Genomic DNA, 20,565 nt, shown 5'->3' with positions numbered 1-20,565 from the left:
TTCACCCTGCTCAGATTTTCGATATGTCCGCGGACATGGCAGTAGTCCGCGGACATCGAAATCCCTAGCTAGGGGTTCATTAAGTTGTATGTTACATATATTTAAAGTCCGGGATATTATGGTTAAGTTGTGCTACTAAAAATGTATGCTGCACACACTGCCTATGTTTCTGCATGAGTAGCTTAGTATACTGGATAGAACTTCATAATAGAATGCTATTTATATCAATGCATTGCTTAATGCACTAATTAGCTCATGATATGTATCCCAATGATCCTTGACAGTTTTTGGTCAGCATTATAAGAATCCCTTGTACAGAGTTTTCATGAAAAGTAAATGCACATGTGATGTCATCACTGATGTCATCAATGACATTTGTGATGTCATCTTTGATGTCCTGGGTGTTAGTGTTAGCAGTGCACGGTGGCGCAAGTTATGGTTGCTTATCTTACCATAACTGCCGAATTTCAGGGGTTTTTCGGTTTTACTTTGAACCATAACGTCCCTTTAACTAAGTTATTTCACTGAATTTCATAGGTTTTTAGTAGCGCAACTTAACCATAACGCCCTTTTAACAAAGTTCTTTTACTGAATATATATATATATTGGTATAAGTCTGGGTCCCGAAACTGGGCCTGTGGCCATGTCCCAGACAATGTGGCCACTGGCACAAGGGACCTGCAATGGGGTCAGTGGGTTTGCCCTGCTGCAAAATGGTCCCAAAACCTATAAAATGTGTCTCTCCTTGTAATGGAAAGACATTTCCATCACATCTGCTGTCCGAACTGCTGGACAGATTTTTACCAAACTAGAATGAGGATCTTCGGACAGGTATCGAAAGCTGCTTTTGCTAATTTGTTGTTAATCCATCCAATGTTTTATTTATTCTAAAATGCCAAAATGTAGGTAAATAAGTAGTGAGATAACTTTGGCCAGATTGTGCGGGCACGGCCAAAGGACAATTTGGCCACTAGGGACTGGCTTTGGAGTTAAAGTGATCACTGGTCCTGGTCTGCAGCAATGTCTAACCTCTACTGTGAGATATTTAGCATGCCGTGCAACATGGCTGAAGTCCGTGCCTCAGGGATTGTGGTCACTGGCCATCGGGGCAAGCCATGAACACTGGCCACCGGCCCCATTATCGGCCTATAGTGGCCACTTTGCCGCACTGCAGGCCATGGGCAAAGTTTATTTTGGGTCGATTGGTGGGACAGGCAACATAGCTGAATCTCATGCTCCACAGAGTTTGGACAGTGTCCATGGCTGCAAGTAATGGACAGTGTCCCACATTAAAACAATAGGTGATGGCTGGGAGGTTTAGAATGAATCTTAACCTCTGGTATTGCTCTGACCCTCCAGACCATCGTTCTTCGCCTGCCAAGCCATTACAAAAAAGGGAAAGACCATATGCAAATCATGCTTGATCCTACCCCAAATGGGTCAGTCCAGCCCTAACTTAAGCCATAACCTGCATCCCAAGCATATATTCCTCAATGACACACGTCAATGGGTGTTTCAAAATAACTGTTTCATATTTTTTAAAGAGGCATGTTTAATAACTCACATACCGTGCTGTAATGGAATGAAATATAAGCTATGAAGAGTATTGAAATTCAATTAAAATAACTTTTCATTGAATTTAAAAGGGTTTCATTGGTGCAACTTAACCGTAACGTCCCTTTCACTAGGTTTCTTCACTGAATTTCAACATTTATTATAATTTAAGAAGTTATTAATAATTCCACTTTTACCATATGTAAAAGAACTATAACACTCCTTTAACAAACACATTTTTTTTTTATAGAGCAAACTGATGTGTATCACTCTGAGCAGCACATGTTGGGGAATGCAAGTTATGGTTGAATTGCCTAGGGGATGAGGCTTAACCATGAAACCACCCTCCATATCCATTGGACATAGCCTGCAGCCAGGTTTAGTTTCTATTATTCCCCATAATTCGTGGTTTGCTGCCATGCCCAGTGGCTGCAATCCCTGGAGCATGTGCTAAAGTCATATCGCAAGCACCAACAAAAAATCTACAGTAGAAGTTAGGCCTGTCAATTTAACCATAACACACGTTTTTTCCTGAAAAGTAAGTACATTTTCACACACATGTAGGTGAGCGAGACCGAGTATTTTCATAAGATCATGAAACTCTAAAATGACTTGCAATATCCTTTTAATGTACGTAGGGGATACTTTATTCCATATTCCTTACAATAAATTGCTGTAACGTCCTCACCTTTAATGCTTGGTCTCTTGCTTAATCTAATGAGAGTTCTTCCATTTGCTAAAACATACAATCCGTGTTCAGTATGTTGGGAGAACTCCGCCCCCCCCCTCACTAATGTGCAGTTTGCAGTGTTGCGAAAAAAATAATAATTGTGTAATACAATGCACTTAAGACTGTGATTTAAAATTAGTTATAGAAAGCAGATTGATTCTTGCTCTCCTATTTTCACCGCCATTAGTATGCAAAATAAACCTTATAACCTAAACAGCTCAGTATCAATTGATGTTTATAAAGTGTCACAGGAAGTTATTTTAAAAGAAAGGAATCTGAAAATAGTCATGTGCTGGATTGGCATCTGGAATTCTACTGTCTGATGACCCTAACAGCAAGCATAGTGATTTCACAATACAACTGTAATAAGGTATTGTAGTTACAAGGGTGATGCCATTTTCAATTTACAGGAGATGGTGGTGCTACCTTGTATTTTACAGGTGAGTACTGATATCATTACTAGACTGTGATATATGGTAAAAGATGCAGGCCCATATGCTGGATTCCAACACCCTGCACAGCGCTCTGCTGCTCTCGAGCTAGGTCCATGCTTTAAACAATAACACAAATGGTATCAAGTAACCCCTAGTGTGCATTATAAGGGTATTGCAGGTCTCTAAGGAAATCCATTCCCATGTAGAGGAACGAGACTGATGGATGTGTTCTTTTATTAGCTTTCAGAGCTCTGAGGTGACTTGCAATATCCTTAAAATGAACATCATGGTGTATTTTATTCCTTATAATACAAGGTAGCACCACACTCTCCTTTAATGATTGGTCCCTCCATTGGATTTAGGCAAGACATATTTCAGTTATGCTGAATGCATATAGAATCTGAGAAACACACTAAATATACACCTTGGAATGTGTTACAAAGAAACTGTTTCAAGCAGTGTAATACATATATTTAAGAGGCTGCTTTGTGGTATAGAATAATTGGCATCATGATGCCTGCTCTCCCGCGTTAAAACCAACCATACTCTAAGGAAATCTACTACCATAAATGTCTGCATGTTATCAACTAATGATTGGGACTTAACAAAAAAAATCAAAACAAAGCAGTCTGAAAAAGCTTGTCCTGGCTTTTTATCGAAGCTTTGGGCTTTGCGGGGACTGCTTTTGTATGTGGTAGCTGACAACCGCCCATGTTAGTGGGCCCAAGCCAAAAGTGCACAATAAAGTCTGATGGTACAGGCTCTAACCCTACTAGAGTTTGTGCAGAGGACAAAAGGGGCAGCCTAATCTGGGGCTATCTTTGACACAGCTTGTACATGACTATTTGACCACATAGTGTAAACATCACAAAGGGAAGATTGGAAATGCAACCTTTACAGGTGGTGATTGCCTCCATTCCATGCTTTCTGATTATCTATAGAGCTGGACGCTGTGAGAAGAATAAAGAATGCAGGCTTCTACTGTGGTGAAACCCTTGATTCTACACTTTCTGATATCCTAACGAGGAGTAAACATGCTTGAATTTAGCAATAAATCGTGACATGCATGGGTATTAACAGGCCAGCTAATTGGCCTTGGGCCATTACTTCACTCGGTAATGCTCCCACATGGAGGTATTTATTGCTTTCAGGTTCCCGGCATACATTTACGGGGTGGTGATAGATTTTCTTTAAGTTGTGAAATGACATAGTTGCTGAAACGTGTCATCCCATCTCCCTTTACATTGCAGCCATTACTGTGACGTGGAAGCACCAGAACACTGAGTGTTCTAGGTGCTGGTGAGGGACGGCGCAGCTGCAGATAAGGGGGGGCAAGGGTTAATATTATTAATATTGTATTTATTGAGCGTGTATCTAGCTTTGAGAACAATGGATCACTTTACAGAGGCATGAAACAATACAGATCCACAACAGAGTGCTTTACAGAGGTAACAACAGATGTACAGTGTGGGGTAGGATACAAAGGGGCACAGATGAGGGGTACAGCTGTACAGGGTGGCTGGGAGGAGAGGGACGGACAGCATCTATCGAGTCTGGTTGCGCGGGGGGATGATGCCCTTTTACCGGCACCATGGCCGAGGGGCTACGCCCTAATACCGGCAATATGTCCTGAGGTGGCACCTAAACGCAGCTCTACCGACCCCCAAGTCGAGGGTGTCACACATACCGGGCCGAGCCCCGGGGAGCAGAGTAGGCCTCGTGATCCACACGCAAGAGTCTTGGCCGGGCGGGTGGGCCGATCACCATGTCGCAGGCACGTGGCAGGCAGCTCGACAAAATGCCCGCTGCGCCAGAAAGAGGCACCCGTCCGACGCCATTTCATGAATTCGGCGAAGAACGAGTGTCCAGGTGCGACTGGCCTCAACCAGGTACGTGGCCTACAGTCTACCCCTCATTTGCGCAGGGCAGCTTTCCTTTGCATCCATATGGACAGGGTATGCAGCGGCTCCAGCAGCTCCCCGCTACCCCGTCAGCACCCCCTGCTACCTCTTTGGCCAGTGAGGAGGTGCTCTTCGAGAAGTTCCTCAGCCTCATGAAGTCACCTCAGATGGGGGTTATCATCAAAGACGCCATCAGGGAAGTCCTCCCTGCAATGCTAGAGGCACCACAGATGCCTCTGCCGACACCCCAGGCCCTGGCACAGCCACCTCCTCTGGCTCCCCAGCCGACTCCACAGGGTGCTCCACTGTAGCCTCCGCCGCCTCCTCAGCCTCTGGCCGCAGACTCTGTACCCCAGCCTCTGGCGCCAACTACTCCTCCTCCACAGGATCCTCTAGATCCGCAGGATACTGATGAGGAGGAGGATCCGGACACACCATCCTCAGCCAGGGCCTTCCACGAAGGTCTTGCTGGTCTGGCGGAATACCTGGGCCTCCCCAACCCGAGGTCGAGCAGCCGGCAAAGGGGGTTCTGGCTGTCCTCACGCAACGGCACTCTGCCAAATCGGAGATTCCTATGCAGACCGGTGTAGTCTCCCCGGCCAAGAAGGGCTGGCTCAAACCCCACTCGGCCCAGCTGATCAATCGACACCTGGACGCCAAGTACAGGCAGATGGAGGGTGATAAACTCTTGCTCTCGGCCCATCCTCAGCCACACTCCCCAGCGATCGCTTCTGCATCACTATACTCCAAGCCTCAGTCATCCTCAGCCTCCTCCTCTGCGGTGCTGCTAGACAAAGAGGAGAAGACCTTGGAGGCATACAGCAAGAAACTCTATTCCAAAGCACCCTTGCATCTTCGACAGGCCAACTCAGATGCCATGTTAGCTGCCGCCAACCAAAGATTATGGTGGGGAAATTGCGGAATTCCTCCCGGAACTCCCCACCCAGAGCCAATCACGCTTTAAGACGAAGCTAGCTGAAGCCAAGCTGGTGGCGCATGACCTCATGGAATCCACAGTGGCTCATATCGATACCTCAGGCCGGGCCATCTGTATTGCCATAGACATGAGAAGAACAGCCTGGCTCCAGGCAACAAAATTCAACCCGGATGTCCAGGAGTGCATTCTAGATCTACCGTTTGAGGGAGGGGGGCCCTCTTCCACTCCTCTACAGACGAGGAGCTGGACAAAAAGAAAAACGCCTCACAAACGGCAAAGTCTTTATCCATCCTTACAAAGACCATGCCTAAGTCGTACACCCAATCTCAGCAGCGCTCAGAAAGGGGTCGTACATATGGAGGGTTCTGCGGCTTCCAGGAACGCAGATCCAGCAGCCGGACCACTCGCCGTCTCAAAGTCGGCGCAAGCAACAAAAGGGGGAGGGGGAGAGTCATGGCTTTTTCCAATCCCCCTCCTTAGCGTCAATCTCCGAGGGAAAGGAGGCATGACACGCCCCTTTGGGTCCACGTTTCTCCGGTGGGGGGCAGGCTTGCTCTGCATGCACAGTTCTTGCACCAGAATTACGTGGACCCCTGGATCCTATCCGTAGTATCCACAGGGTACCGCCTTCCTATCCCAGCCTCTCCTCCCTCCTCCCCTCCACTCCCACAGGTTGGGACAGCAACTCCCGGAGATCCGGTCTCTTGTAGAGAGCCAGGCGGTGGAGGAAGTCCCAGGCTCCCAGCGAGGCTTTGGATTTTACTCCAGCATTTTCGCCATTTGGAAGAAGAACCAGGTGGGCCTGAGAGTTGTGCTGGACCTTTCCACCCTCAACCTCTCCTTACCCCTGCAAAAATTCAAGAGGATATTACGGCAGCTTTTATAGCGGAGACATTGGACAAGGGAAACTAGATGTGCTCCCTGGATCTGAAGGCCGTGTAACTACACGTTCCAATTTGGCAGCCCCATCATTCTTTCCTACGGTTGAGGATCATGGGCTAACATTTTCAATACAAGGTCCTTCCTTTAGGCCTCAACTCGGCCCCCAGGGTCTGCCAGACTCATGAATGCCATGGCGGCCTTCCTCAGACTGTAGGGTCTCCACATCTACCCATACCTCAACAACTGGCTTGTCGGGGCTACATCTCCGGAAGCGGTTCTCCACTCTTCCCATGCCCTTATGAACACACTACACGATCTGGGCTTCTCGCTCAATCTCAAGAAGACACAGCTGCAGCCCACGCGGTCTCTGACCTTCCTGGGCCTCATCTGGGACACATGCTCAGAGAAGGTCTTCCTGTCGGAGGACAACATTTCGGCCATCAAGAGGGCCACCGCACACTTCCTCAGCAGAAAGGTGACCTCGGCATGGTGGTACCAACATCTCCTGGGTCTACTTGCAGTGGTCCTATTAGCCGTTCTGCACACAAGACTAAGGATGAGGAGGATTCAGCCTCACTTCACGGCCTCTTGGAACCAGGAGAGGGGCTCTCAATCAGAGATCCTCAACGTCCCTCCATCTCTCCACCCGGACCTAAAATGGTGGTCCAGGGACTGCAACAGACGGACGGGCAAGGCCTTTCGGCCGCCCTCCCCGCAGACCACCATCACCACAGACTCCTCGCTCGAGGCCTGGGGAGCCACCCTGGACGGCCTCTCAGTCCACGGCACCAGGACTCGGCAGGAGCAGGAATACCACATCAATTGGTTGGAGCTGAACGCCATCTGGCTAGCGCTCAGAGCATTCCTACCGCTTCTCAGGGGCAAGGTTGTCCTCATCCAGACAGACAACTCGACCAGCATGTGCTATGTCAACAAGTAGGGAGGCACCAGATCCTCTCCTCTGTGCTGACTGCCGATCAGCATGTGGGAATGGGCCCTAGAAAACGACATTTAGCTCACAGCAGTCCACCTCTGGGGGGGAATCCAACCTGGAAGCGGACAGGCTCAGCAGGCTGGGAGCAGACAATTACGAGTGGCAGCTAAACAACCTCATTCTTCAGGAGATCTTCACGAGGTGGGGACACCCCCACGTGGATCTCTTTGTCACCTGGCACAATAAGAAGTGTCCCCAATTCGCATCCTGGCAAGGTCAGGGCCCGGGTTCTCTGGGCGACGCATTTCACCTCCTGTGGACCGGCATGAAAGCCAATGCCTTTCTGACGACTCCTCATTAGTCTGATAGCTCCATGGTGGCCGGCTAGGCAGTGGTTTTCGGAGCTTCTCAGCCTCTTGGAGGTGCCTCCGATTCACCTTCCGACCGGCCCAGCACATCTTCTGACGCAGCAGGGGGGGAAGAGTCATCCACCCTGCCCCAGGGAAACTTGCCCTCGCAGCATGGTAGCTGAGCAGGTAACACTTCGGCACCTTAGCCTCTCACAGGCCAATCTGGAGATCATACAGGGTGCCAGCAGCAAAGCCACCCGGGTCCAGTACAAAAGCAAATGGACCAGATTCTGTCACTGGGCAGACTCCAAGGGTATCGGCCCCTTGGCATGCACTTTGGACGACGTGGTCTCCTTTACGGCGCACCTTGCTCATTCAGGCGTGCATGTGGACACCTGCCGCAAATACCTTGTCATCATTGGGACTTACAGGAACTCAGAGGAGGGCATTTTCTCCTCCTCCAATCCTATAATCAAGAAACATCTGACGGGTCTCGCTAGGCTCAACCCGCCCGTTAAGAGACCGCACCCTGTGTGGGACCTTAACATAGACTTGGGCGCCCTGCCACACAAACCATTCGAACCAATGGTGTCCGTGGACATCAGGCTGGTCACCATCAAGATGGTCTTCCTAGTCGGTCTTATCTCGGCTCGCAGAGTCAGCGAGATCCAGGCGCTGGTCGCCTCTGAACCGTATACCACCTTTCACATGGACAAGGTAGTCATGCGGACGCAGCCAGCATTTCTGCCCAAGATTCCGTCTGTGTTCCACTTGAATGAGGAAATAGTCCTTCCTATGTTTTTTCCCGATCCCAAGGACGAAGCACAGAGAGTGCTGCACTGCCTGGATGTCAGGAGTGCCCTAAAATTCTACTTGGACAGGACGAAGGGCTTCCGCAAGTCAGACACCCTGTTTGTCACTTTTGGAGGCTCAAGACCAGGCTATCAGGCCATTAAGGCTTCCATATCCTGCTGGATGGTCTCTGCCATCAAAGAAGCGTACGAGGGCCAGCACAATCCACTTCCGGCCAACATGCATGCCCACGCAGTCAGGGCCTAGGCAACGGCCATCGCATTCCAGCGCCATGATCCTTGGCAAGTCATATGCAGGGCGGCCACTTTGGCCTCTCCCTCGGCTTTCTGTAAACATTACTGTCTGGATGCCGGCTCTAGATCTGATGCGGCCTTCCGACAGGCGGTTCTCAGGAACCTATTTGCTTAAAGAGGGTCTCCTCTCCACCCTGTAGCTACATTCAGTTGTAATCACCCATACAGTATGGAGGAAAGGGGACGGGATGTAAGAGTAATTATGAGTTACTCACCGTAGTGACTAACGGACTCTTAGTCCATAGTCCCCTTTCCTCCATACGTCCCACCAACCTCCCCCCTAATAATACTGGTGTCATTAGGCAATGTTAAATCTATTGTGGATGCGTCAATGGGGACTGAGGTGTGGCGCTAGAGGGCGGAGTCAGGGCAGCGCATCCTCCCTGTGCCGAACCCACCGCGCGCCTCTAAATTTAAAGGGCAAGAAGGTTTTTTCTGGTGGAAAAGGTTCCGTCTCCCATCCCTTGGAAGGGACACCCATACAGTATGGAGGAAAGGGGACTATGGACTAAGGGTATGTTAGTCACTACGGTGGGCAACCTCGGCAGACTACCAGGTGACAAAACCACCTTGCTGGCCAGTTATAACTGCCACAAGTGGGATCAAGTAGCCGAATGAATGGCCTCAGCCCCAGAGCCCCTTAAATCCCACCTCTGTCTCGGCCGTGGCGGAAGGGAATGCTGTTGCTAACTGCATTCTAAAAAAATAAGCTAGCTGCAGCTGATAGTGTGGCTAGAAAAATTGCTGAAGGCACGCTTATCAAATGCCACCATGGCTACGCCAGTCTGGCTTTAAGCTTGAGACACAGGCTACTCTTCTCAACATGGTAAGGTTTGGAGGAAGTTCTGAAGAACTGATGGTCCCCTGCGCAATTAGTTGGTTGAGTTGATAGATCTGATATGTCCTGCAGCCTGTAACATGGATTGTCTAGGGAAAAAAACTCAAAAGGTTCCCTGTGGTATCAAGTATGGGTGAAGATGCAAACCTTGTTTGTTAATGGCACTGGAGAATGGTTTTAACCCTTAGTTTCCTGTTTTTCAGTTTGAAAGAAGTTAGCAACTCCTTGGTTGGTGTTCACATGTAAGGTTTATTAGTTCGTAAGTATCCAATTGGCCTAGCATGGGCGCTAGGTGCATGGAAGAAAGAAGGCAACATGTGTTTCGACCTAAGTCTTTATCAAGGTGGAGGGCAATGGTGGGTGCTCCTTATAAGGGTATTTGGGCGGTGTCCGTTCTCCAACTTGGAGCGCACACTGCCGAATGACGGGATTCACCCCGATTAACTACCAGATTGGCTATCCAGCCGTCCAGCAGAACGGACACCACCCCGAACGCCCAAGGCCCAGATGTCCTTATAAGGACCACCAACCTTTGTCCTCTGCCTTGATAAAGACTTGGGTCGAAACACTTGTTAGCTTCTTTCTTACATACATCTAGCGCCCATGCTACGCCAATTGGATACTTACCAATTAATAAACCTTACGTGTGAACACCAACCAAGAGTTGCTCAACTGAAAAACAGGAAACTAAGGGTTAAAACCATTCTCCAGGGCCATTAAAAAACAAGGTTTGCATCTTCACCCATACTCTTCTCAACATGCCGATAGATCCAAATGTCTTGTTCGGCAAGGCAGTGAAAGACGCCCTCCAAAGTGCCAAAGAAGAATACGACACTTTAAAGTCACTGGCCCAACTTACCAATAAACCCTCCGGTCAGTGGGGAGGCTATAATTTTCGTTGCTTTAGGGGACACAATTCACAAAGGGGGTCTTGGTACAACCAGGGTCAGTGCTCATCCCGGGGCTCACCACAGGGCCAGTCCTCACAAGGTTTCAGAGAGGCCAGAGAAGATCACGCGGCAAGGGCAGATCCTCCTCTTCCAGAGGCGGCTCCACCCCCCCAAAACAATGACCACCCGCTACAGGTTACCCTCCCATGCCACTCCAGTAGGAGGATGCATAACACACTTTACCCACGTATGGGAGGGAATCACCTCCGACAAGTGGGTGCTTTCAACCGTAGCGGGGGTTTTTGTATAGAGCTGCTACAGCATCTCACGTACCATCCCCCAAGACAAAAAACAATGTCAAAAGAAGTGCATCCTACTGGAAGAGGTGGCAGCGCTGCTATTAAAGGACGCCGTCGACATCGTTCCGGTGAACTAGGTAAAAAAGGATATCTATTCAACGCAATTCCTTACGCCTAAAAAAGATCTCACAATGCGCCCTGTATTAGGTTTTTGTCCTGTAAACACTTATGTCAAGCCACAAAAATTCTGCATGACGACTCTACAAGAAGTAAATCGGGGGGACTACATGGCAACCTTGGATGTGAAAGATGCTTATTTTCATATTTCAATGATCCCAGCGCACAGAAAATGCTTGCGTTTCAAGATAGCAAACCAGCACTACCAATTCAAGGTGCTACCCTTCGGCATAGCATCTGCTCCAAGGGTATTCACTGAGGTACTGGCGGTGGTGCCGGCCCACCGTACACAGGGAATCAATCCTAGTGTACCCTTACCTGGACGACTGGCTGGTCACAGGGGAAACCCCCCAAATTTGCAAGCTAAATACCCTACAAACGATCAACCTTCTTTTCCAATTGGGGTTCTCTATCAACGAGAAAAAATCAAGCCTTGTACCAAACAGTTCTTAGGGGCTGTCGTAAAAACAGAAGGTCTAGTCTTTCCATCAAAGGAAAGAGTATAAAACATACTGCTGCAACTACCTCAGTATCTAGCCGGTCACCATATAATGGTACGCAAAGCAATGCACTTGCTCGAAATGATGGCATCATGCATTTACCTGGTCCCACACGCACAATTGCGCATGCGCCCAATGCATCAGTGGTTGGCGAAACAGTGGTCTGTGGACTCAAGTCACAGCACAGAACCACATCAACCTACTGGAACTTCTAGCAGTACTGAAAGTGCTCCAAGCCTTTGAGGCACATCTCCCAAATCCATCGGTTCAAAATCTCACAGACAGCACCACTGCCATGTTCTATATAAACAAGCAGGGGGGCACACATTTTTCTAATCTGTCCAGGCTAGCGCAGAAAGTATGGAAATGGGCACACAAACGGGGCATTTTCCTAACTTCCCAACATGTTCCAGGGGAACGCAACACTCTAGCGGACTCCGTAAGAAGAGACCCTCTACCAGAAGAGCATGAGTGGCAGCTCAACAAAAATGTTGCAGATCATTTTTACACAATGGGGCTCCCCCTCACTAGACTTGTTCACAACAAGAGAAAAAAAACAATGCCCAGACGTCACATCCAGGTTTCCCCAATACGACTCCAAGGGGAACGCCCTGTGGATAAGGTGGTCAGGGAAATTCGCCTACACTTTTCCCCCCAACTCCACTCATGAGCAAAGTGGTGAATAAGATTCACAAGGAACAGATGACATTAATCCTAGTTGCTACTATGTGGGCGAGACAACCGAATCGACGACTGCGCAAACTGGCGATGTGCGACCCTATCAAACTCCCCTGCCTGTTCAACTTGCTCTCCCAGCACGGGGGAACAACACTATACCCTCAACCTCACTCTTTGAACTTGGCAGCTTGGCTCCTGAAGTCATAGAGTTTCGACATCCAAATCTACCTCAATGGTGTATGGAAATCCTCAAGGAGGCACGTAAACCAAACACCAGACACTGTTATTTTGACAAGTGGTGAAGATTTGTAACTTGGCACCAGTCAAAACAAATAAACCGGATAGAATGTACTCCATCACACATTCTTCATTACATGTTTCACTTATTAGACTCGGGGTACGTTTTTAACTCAATAAAGGTTCACATAGTGGCTCTATCGCATACACCACCTCCCAGAGTAAGGTGTCATGGTGGAAAATACCTGTCATTAAGGCATTCATGGAGGGAGTAAAGAGACTCGACCCTCCTATTTCAAACCTGCCTCCAGGCTGGGACCTCAATGTAGTACTTGCAAAGCTCATGGGACCCCTCTTAGAGCCTATGCATAAGTCAAGCCTTAAACATCTCACGTATAAAACGGCTTTCTTGGTGGCTATCACCTCCATAAGAAAAGTCAACGAACTGCAAGCTTTGTCAGTCCAAAACCCTTTCTTTGTGATCCATAAAGACACATTGGTATTAAGAAAACACACTAGGATTCATCTAAATTCATTTCAAAGTTCCATGTCAATCAGGCCATTGAGCTACCGGCTTTCTTTAGAGAAAAAACTACCATACATTAGATTTAAGGAGGGCAGTCCTCTACTGTGTAGACAAAACCAGACCGCTAAGGAAAACAAACCAACTGTGAGTCTCCGTAGCTCCAGGCAGAGAAGGAGACCCCATTTCCAAAATCCATCTCCAGATGGATAGTCCGATGCATACAGCTCTGCTACTCTCTATCAAACAAAAAACTGCCTTTAACACCAAGAGCTCACTCCACTAAAAGTACAGGAGCAACTTTGGCTTTTATCGCAAACGTCCAACCGGACGCCATTTGCAAAGCAGCTACATGGAGCTCAGTACATACCTTCACTCGGCACTACTGCATTGGCACTCCCTCTAAAGCAGATTCTCAGGTGGGAGAAGAGGTGCTAAAACATATATTTGCTGCTGTACCTTCTCACAACCCACCACCTTCTCCAAACACTGCTCGCTAATCTATGCATAGCATGTCATCGAAGCAGATTCCACAAGCCTCAGAAGGGATACATTACTCACCGTGATTGTATTTCTGATGCTTGTATCTGCTTAGATTCACATGCGCCCACCCTTCCTCCGCTTAGAGTAGAAGGTGCATAGATGGTTTTATCTGGCCTTTATCTGATACATAATCTGATTTACTACACATGTACTCATGCTACACTTCATGCAACCCCGTGTCAGAAACAAAACAAGGGACCTCGACGCGTGAAGCACCATGGGTACAGTGTACAGCACACTAGAGATAGTATTACTGGCATGCCCTGTCAACGTCTCTTTTCAAGTTTGGAAAACAACTGTAATACTCTGCAGCTTCCACTAGATGTCGGCCTATGCATAGCATGGGAATCTAAGCAGATACAAGCTTCAGTAATACCATTACAGTGAGTAATGTATCCCGTGTGTGTGTGGGTTTATATATATATATACATACATATATATATACATATATATATATATATATATATATATATATATATATATATTTTTTTTTTCTGTTGTCCTTACATCAGATTACTACATTTTTTTGTAATGGTCACCTTAAGCACCACTAATTAAAATAAATCACCCCTTTTCTCTGTCTTCAATGCAAACTACATCTGAATTCAAGCAATGGTCCTGAGCAGACTTGACTTTTGTAAAGTGATCAACCTCGGCTTGCCAAAATCCTCCCACCAAACAGCTGCACAGAGCAGATAAAGGGGGGGTAATTCATGGATTATTTGCGCCGAAAAAAACAGGATTTGTGCGCCATTCTGCCCGCAAATCCCCATTTGTCAAACGGAGATTTGAGGGCAGAATGGCGCACAAATCCGGTTTTTCTCGGCACAAATAATCCATGAATTACCCCGTAAATATCCTTCGATCTAAAAAAAGAAGTGACAACATCAGCCATCTCAGAAACAGTTTTGCTTGCTCACAGTCGACAATAGGCACCAATTCAAGGCTGCCTAATGGAAAAATATCTGACAAAGTGACTAACTTGCTCCACTTTACCAACCTTAGAGACAACTAATATCCACTCTCGAACAAAGATTTAAACCAAAGATCAAAAGGAAATGCACTGATCTACCTCCAAGGAACCCTCCATGGATCAACGTACCTTGGGAACTTGAACAATTTCAAAGCTATAGGCAGTTCAAACGAGCACTGATATGACCTCCTAAAGCAAACCTACATTTGAATTACTTGATGACTGTTCCTCCTTCTCGCCCTTTTCTCCACAGACTTTTAGTGAATATTCTTGCATGCCCCTTATAGCATTGTTTTAGCATTTGGTGTCTTACTAATTAAATGTGTGTATGTATACATATATATAAAACACATTGTTCCATCTCAAATGTCGATAGGTTTGCAAGTATGACATATGTAACTTTGTACCTTATTTCATTTCAGATTCTTTATTTGACATACAGAGCCGACCGTTTAACACAAGCCTTAACTCAATCAAACCTAAAAATCAACGTCCTGCTGCCGTTTGCTTTCTGCCTCGTTCGCTATGTGCATGGTGCCTTCCTATTTTTGTGGGAAAAGCTGCTTATTGTTCGTACTCTACAAAGTTGTATATTGTCCTGTATGGGAGAATCGTCACTTTAGAACTATACAACTCATACTTGAAGTTGAGACTACGGCTGCGTGTGCGTCACATGAAAAGGCCACGTCTTGTATTTTCTGACTTGGGGCAAGTATTCAGACACCATGTTCACACACACACGTGAGGAGGACCTACAGTACATTTCCACACAGTTCAGAGCTTTCCAGTAACTTGAAAATGCAGCTTGCACATGGCATGTCAAGTTTAAAGCTAAATTTGTATTTGTTTATGATAATCTAAATTTAAAAGTGGAATTATCATATTTGTCCGCTTACAAAATTGTATTTCAGTGTGTAAAGTTCTTTGTGTCCTGGAAATTGAGTGAAAGAACAAAATGTTTACTGCCATAAGAAAACAAAAAACACATTTTTGTAAAATATGTTTTGGTTTTAGATGGTACTTCTTAGGAACACTTATCAGCAATATTAGCAGACACTGATCAGCAAAATTAAGACACGCGTTTCAGTTGAACAAAATATACATCGTTAATTTCATAAGTGGGGTTGTTTGTTGCAACATGGCACAGTTGCCTCATTAGACTCTTTAAATATTTTGTTAGGATGAAACAAAGCAATAATTGTAATCATTTTAAATAGATGTACATATTTTTCTTTTTTATAAATTAGAAACATGAAGAAGGGAAACTTCATATAGTTGCGTCACACTTTTTAATTCTCATTTATCTTGGGTAAACTATTTTAGAAGAAGCTCAGGTTGTCCCACAAAATGAAGATTTTGTGTGTCTTTGTACATATTTATTTTTCTGGTCTGTACATTATTGCTTGCACAGTGGGATAACGTATAAAAAGAAATCTCTAGTTCATATAGTTCTCATTCAATTAAAAATGTTTTCTTTCTTTTTTTACTTTAGGCCAAAGGATGGTGTTAGTGACTAGGTTTCCACTTTTAATAACGTTAGGAACTGTCACTTTTTCAACAAGGATTTCATATTAAACCCTTTATATTAAATCGTGCATAAGTAGTAGACCCTCCTTGCTTGAGGAAAATGGTAAATGTGCATTGTATGATTTACAATATACTTTCTTACTATAGTGGTCACATCTTCTGTAGCCTGTTTTATCATTCCTCGTGGTACACATTTAGTAAAGTGCCACTGAGAAGGGCACAGCAGCCATGAAATAAGGCCTCATAGTGTGGGGGCTCAAAATTGTCTTTCCCCTCAGTCTCTTTATTAATTGGTGTGAATTGAAGATATTATACAACATCTGTGACCCCCCCATGCATTTTGCGGTAAAACATGTACCAGTCATACTAGAAGAATGATCCTACGTTTAAGGTTCATCAACCCCCTTCCACCAATACCTTTCCATCCCACTCGTTGTCACCGTACTCTTATTTGAAAACAATATCTTGACAATCTATTGATAGTTTCCAGAAATGGCATATAGTTAGGCTGGTAAGAAACCACTTCCTGCTGCACGTTATATGAGCTATCAGATGGGAACCTACACATGTAATGACATTCTGTGTGTGAGTACATAGAATGATGGGTATACTGACAAACATGTCCATAAATTCATTTTTACTCATTGGTCATTAAGTTCAGAGTGACCACTCTTTTGAATGTATTGGTGATTAATCCACACAAAATATCAAGGGACCTAATTTGGTGACCTGGGAAAAAGTATTTTTAGTATGATTCCTTAGTTTTATGCCATCACAGCAACACACTCTTTTTGGACAAATTCTTATTTGTAATCCGATCCACAGTTTGAGGATTTCCAAGTGTCAGAGCATAGATGTATGCTAGGAATTCTGAATATATGGCACACCCACAGCAAACCTTATAATGCAGGAAAAAAAGGCTGAAGTAGTTGCTGGTCAGCACTTTTAGCACCCCCATGATTGGCTAGATTTGCATCGCAAGCACAATGTTATGTTTACGCTAAACAGAAAATCTGGGTATAATGTATACTGTAACATAAAACTGGAAAAATGGCAATGATAATATTGCAAAGATTACCTTCAGTCTGATTTATTTATCCCACGATAATATGAAGACACCAGAAAATCTTTTGAAGTTTTAGTATGAAACATTTCTAAGAACCTGTGAAGAACATGTAATTGCTAACCAAAGGGTGTAGGTGCCAGTTACTTTAAAAGATTGTATCTGCCATATATCACGTGCCAATTCATAAAGTAGCACTAAGAAATAACAAGTGGAGAGGTGTAGTACAAACCATAAATTGGATGTACAAATCCTTTGTAAAAAAGTAGTTTGTTTGAATAGAATATATTTTACATCTGATCGATATGCAGTATAAATCCATACGCAGCAACAAGTCAATTTGGATTACTTTGTGACCGGATTTATGTCAATACATATCTGTTCTTTTGACTCCTCATAAAAATGTTTTGTGAAAAAAATAATGTTAATTATCTGATATCACTAGATCGCCACACATAGCCCTGTGCACACCCCTTGTTTTATAAGTGACATTTAGAACACATATTTTTATATGCATTGTCCTATCACAGAAAATGTGCATGTACCTGGCTTAAAATGAGGACTGTAAAATTACCACATTCAAAATGATGTTTTAGATACACGTATTCTTCTAGTCCACGTGCAATCAGCAAGTGTAATCACCAAATACATAATATACACTCTGATTAGTGAGTAAAGAAACCAAACTAAAATGGGCCTAACCACAAAATGTATATCAGTAGATAGCCATGTACATTTTTTAACCATGTGCCCAAAAAAGTACGACACAGTCTGATTTCACATGGTGTACATAGAGACTCAAATGCCTTCAAAATATATCGTGACTTGGGGCCTCATTTAGAGTCTGGTGGTAACAGTAAATGTGGTGGTATTTGCCAAACAATGTTAGATTTTACCATCTACCCAATTCAGGTTGGGTCAAATACTGCCGGCGATGTTCTAGGTGACAAAATCTGTCTACTTTTACCTCCACCTCATAAGTGGTGGTTAAAGTTCCAGAATGGCCCAAGATATTTTCTTGACTTTTCTAACTGTACAGAATGGGAGCCCAGGCAGTTTCCTTCAATACAGTAAACAAGGTTGTAGATTGGTGCCATTTTAAGGGATGAGAAGATGGCCAGCTCTGAAGCACCCCTTTCACCACCTTACCCATGTAATTCATACAAGTGTCACAATAAATCCTTTCACGTATTAAAGAAAATGTGAAGGTTGCCAGAGATTTCACCTCCGCCAGTGGTAAACTCTGAACTGGGCTTATTTTCAGAAGTCCTACTGAAGGAGGTAACGTCCGGTGGTATTCTCTACTCAACCCAACTCTAAATTAGGCCCTAAATAGTATACTTCAAAACAACAATGGTTATTCACAATTTCATCTGTGTAATTTCAAACTGAATTGGTCTGTCGTTTAGTAAGGACCCAGCCTCTTGAGGGCAATTGCTTTCAATGGTAATTATTCCATAGATGGCCAATACAATGATTGTATCCAATTGCATCTCTTTAAGTTGTTACTTAAAGGTGCATTCCCTGCTTTGCACAATACTCTTATCTTTGCCGGGATGTTTGAATCGAATTTCACTTATTGAGATTTTCTCTATTGAGAGTCCAGGCATTTGTTTGATCAGTTTTACTACTTCACAACTTGGACCTATTCTCATTAAACCCATATGTCCATCATGATTGCACGACGTGGACAAAATGGACACTTGAGTGTCTACTTCATGGAACTTTGATTCTCCTTATCACACAAAATCAATTCCAACAACACGTTGTCTAGATTATGTACAAATCCCCAATTAAAAGAAAGAATCAATTGGTATTTTCTGGCAGCAAACGGGAATACATTAGTCGTTAAAATTGTTTGCATTGGATTTTACAGCAGTGAACATTGAGGCGCTTAAATGGCAATTTAGAGCTACTTACTGCCCCTTCTGTTCCTATATCATGTGTATAGTAATGCAGATGAGAATAAATATAGTGTTAAACAAAATGCTGTTGAAGTATACTGTTGAACTTTCCACTTCACAGGTGTAAACATCCAGGTTTCATGGACCTTGCACATTTATATTTTTACATACCAGAGAGGGTTTTTAGAACATTTATTAGAGAGAATTGAGCCCCGAGCATTTCAGCAGTCTTCTTTTGTGTTATTTGTTTCTGTTGGACTTCTTTTGTCTTTGAAATGGAACTTGCATGTCCCATATCCACAAAGAGAAGGTTGGTACTTCAACAGTGGACTACAACCTTCTGCCATTGATGAACACTTCATGCTCACAGTATCCAGCAGAGACTCTGGCCAGTGCCTTTTTTTTTACCTTGGATTTCTCTGAACTTGGCGCAAACGTTGACTAATACTGACGGAACACCAGCTGCCAATGTCCACTGCAATCTAATGTATTTATGATATTTGTAATCTTTGGGTGGAATTATGTGGGAAGCACAGTGCATCTTTACACTGCTGTACACGCTTTGCAGTGTTTACATTCCAAAAACGTACAAAGGGGAATGGTTTGCGTTTTTTTTAAAGTAGATCTAGAGTAGTAGCATGTGATATTTTTATTTTCCTTTTTTACAGCCAATAATTGCATAATTTATAAACTGAACAACCGCCTCATCATTTTCACCTTAATGCCCCCTATGTACTCCATTTTATGTATAGTGTGGCAGCCTATCTGTACACTCAGACATTGTTAGTGCTAAAAAAGGGCACATGCTACCCTTTGCGTGTGTTTGTGTGCACTCATGAGCTCAGTCTGGTGTAATATATATATACGACATCACATGTAACTTACATGATCTATACTGAAACAATGCACTGATGGTATTTGTGTAGCAGCTAACTTAACTACCAATCGGCTTAAAACACACACTATTGAGTGATCTGATGTAACTTTGAACAAATTATTGTGGAATGCAATTGAAAGAAAATGTATTTTATATTTTGTGATGGTTAATCTGTTTTTCAGAGAGGAAAGATGTATCCCCTTTGATTTTATGCCTACTATCTGAATAGAGTGATAATAATTGTTTACATTTATAGGTGTAATTTTTTTGACCATTTCAAATCAAAATACTTAATGTATAAATTCCCAATTGCGTGAGAGAAGAATTCATTCCTTGTATATTTTATCTAGAATACATTTTTATTCACTGTACTGCTAATATTTTCATGTTTGTTATCGCAATTTGGGAATTTCCTTTAAACCGCACGCTATATAAATAAACATGTTTTTAGCATTTTACTGGACTCGTAATCATTTATTTGCGTTTAGGCGTGTGTTGTATAAGTGTCCGAGGGTTATGGCATTTGCAGGAGTGTTAGGTGACTCACGTGCAACATTGCACTTATAACAATTTTGTATTTTATATAATTTGTTTAAAAATAACAAATTGTAAAGTGACCATATCCTTACAAAACTCTAGTACATTTGAAAATGTTACAGCATTCACCATCATGGAGCTGACAAGATTTAAAACCAATTTAATGGAAAC

At 44.3% G+C, this 20,565-nt stretch overlaps 1 protein-coding gene across 3 annotated transcripts in view; it reads left to right on the top strand.

The window, feature by feature from the left end:
- KIAA1671 (KIAA1671 ortholog) overlaps window positions 1–20,315 on the top strand; it is a 1,398,419-nt gene extending 1,378,104 nt beyond the window's left edge. For all 3 annotated transcript variants that reach the window (XM_069619385.1, XM_069619384.1, XM_069619386.1), the window contains one exon: window positions 14,909–20,315. The gene's annotated coding sequence lies outside the window, so the exon portion shown is untranslated. The remainder of the gene's footprint in view (window positions 1–14,908) is intronic.
- The last annotated feature ends 250 nt before the right edge of the window (window positions 20,316–20,565 follow it).

The sequence above is a fragment of the Ambystoma mexicanum genome, chromosome 10, assembly GCF_040938575.1.
Source record: "Ambystoma mexicanum isolate Mex_15411 chromosome 10, UKY_AmexF1_1, whole genome shotgun sequence".
Lineage (NCBI taxonomy): Eukaryota > Metazoa > Chordata > Amphibia > Caudata > Ambystomatidae > Ambystoma > Ambystoma mexicanum.
Note: the sequence above shows the minus strand (reverse complement) of the source record. Positions and strands in the feature narration are given on the sequence as shown.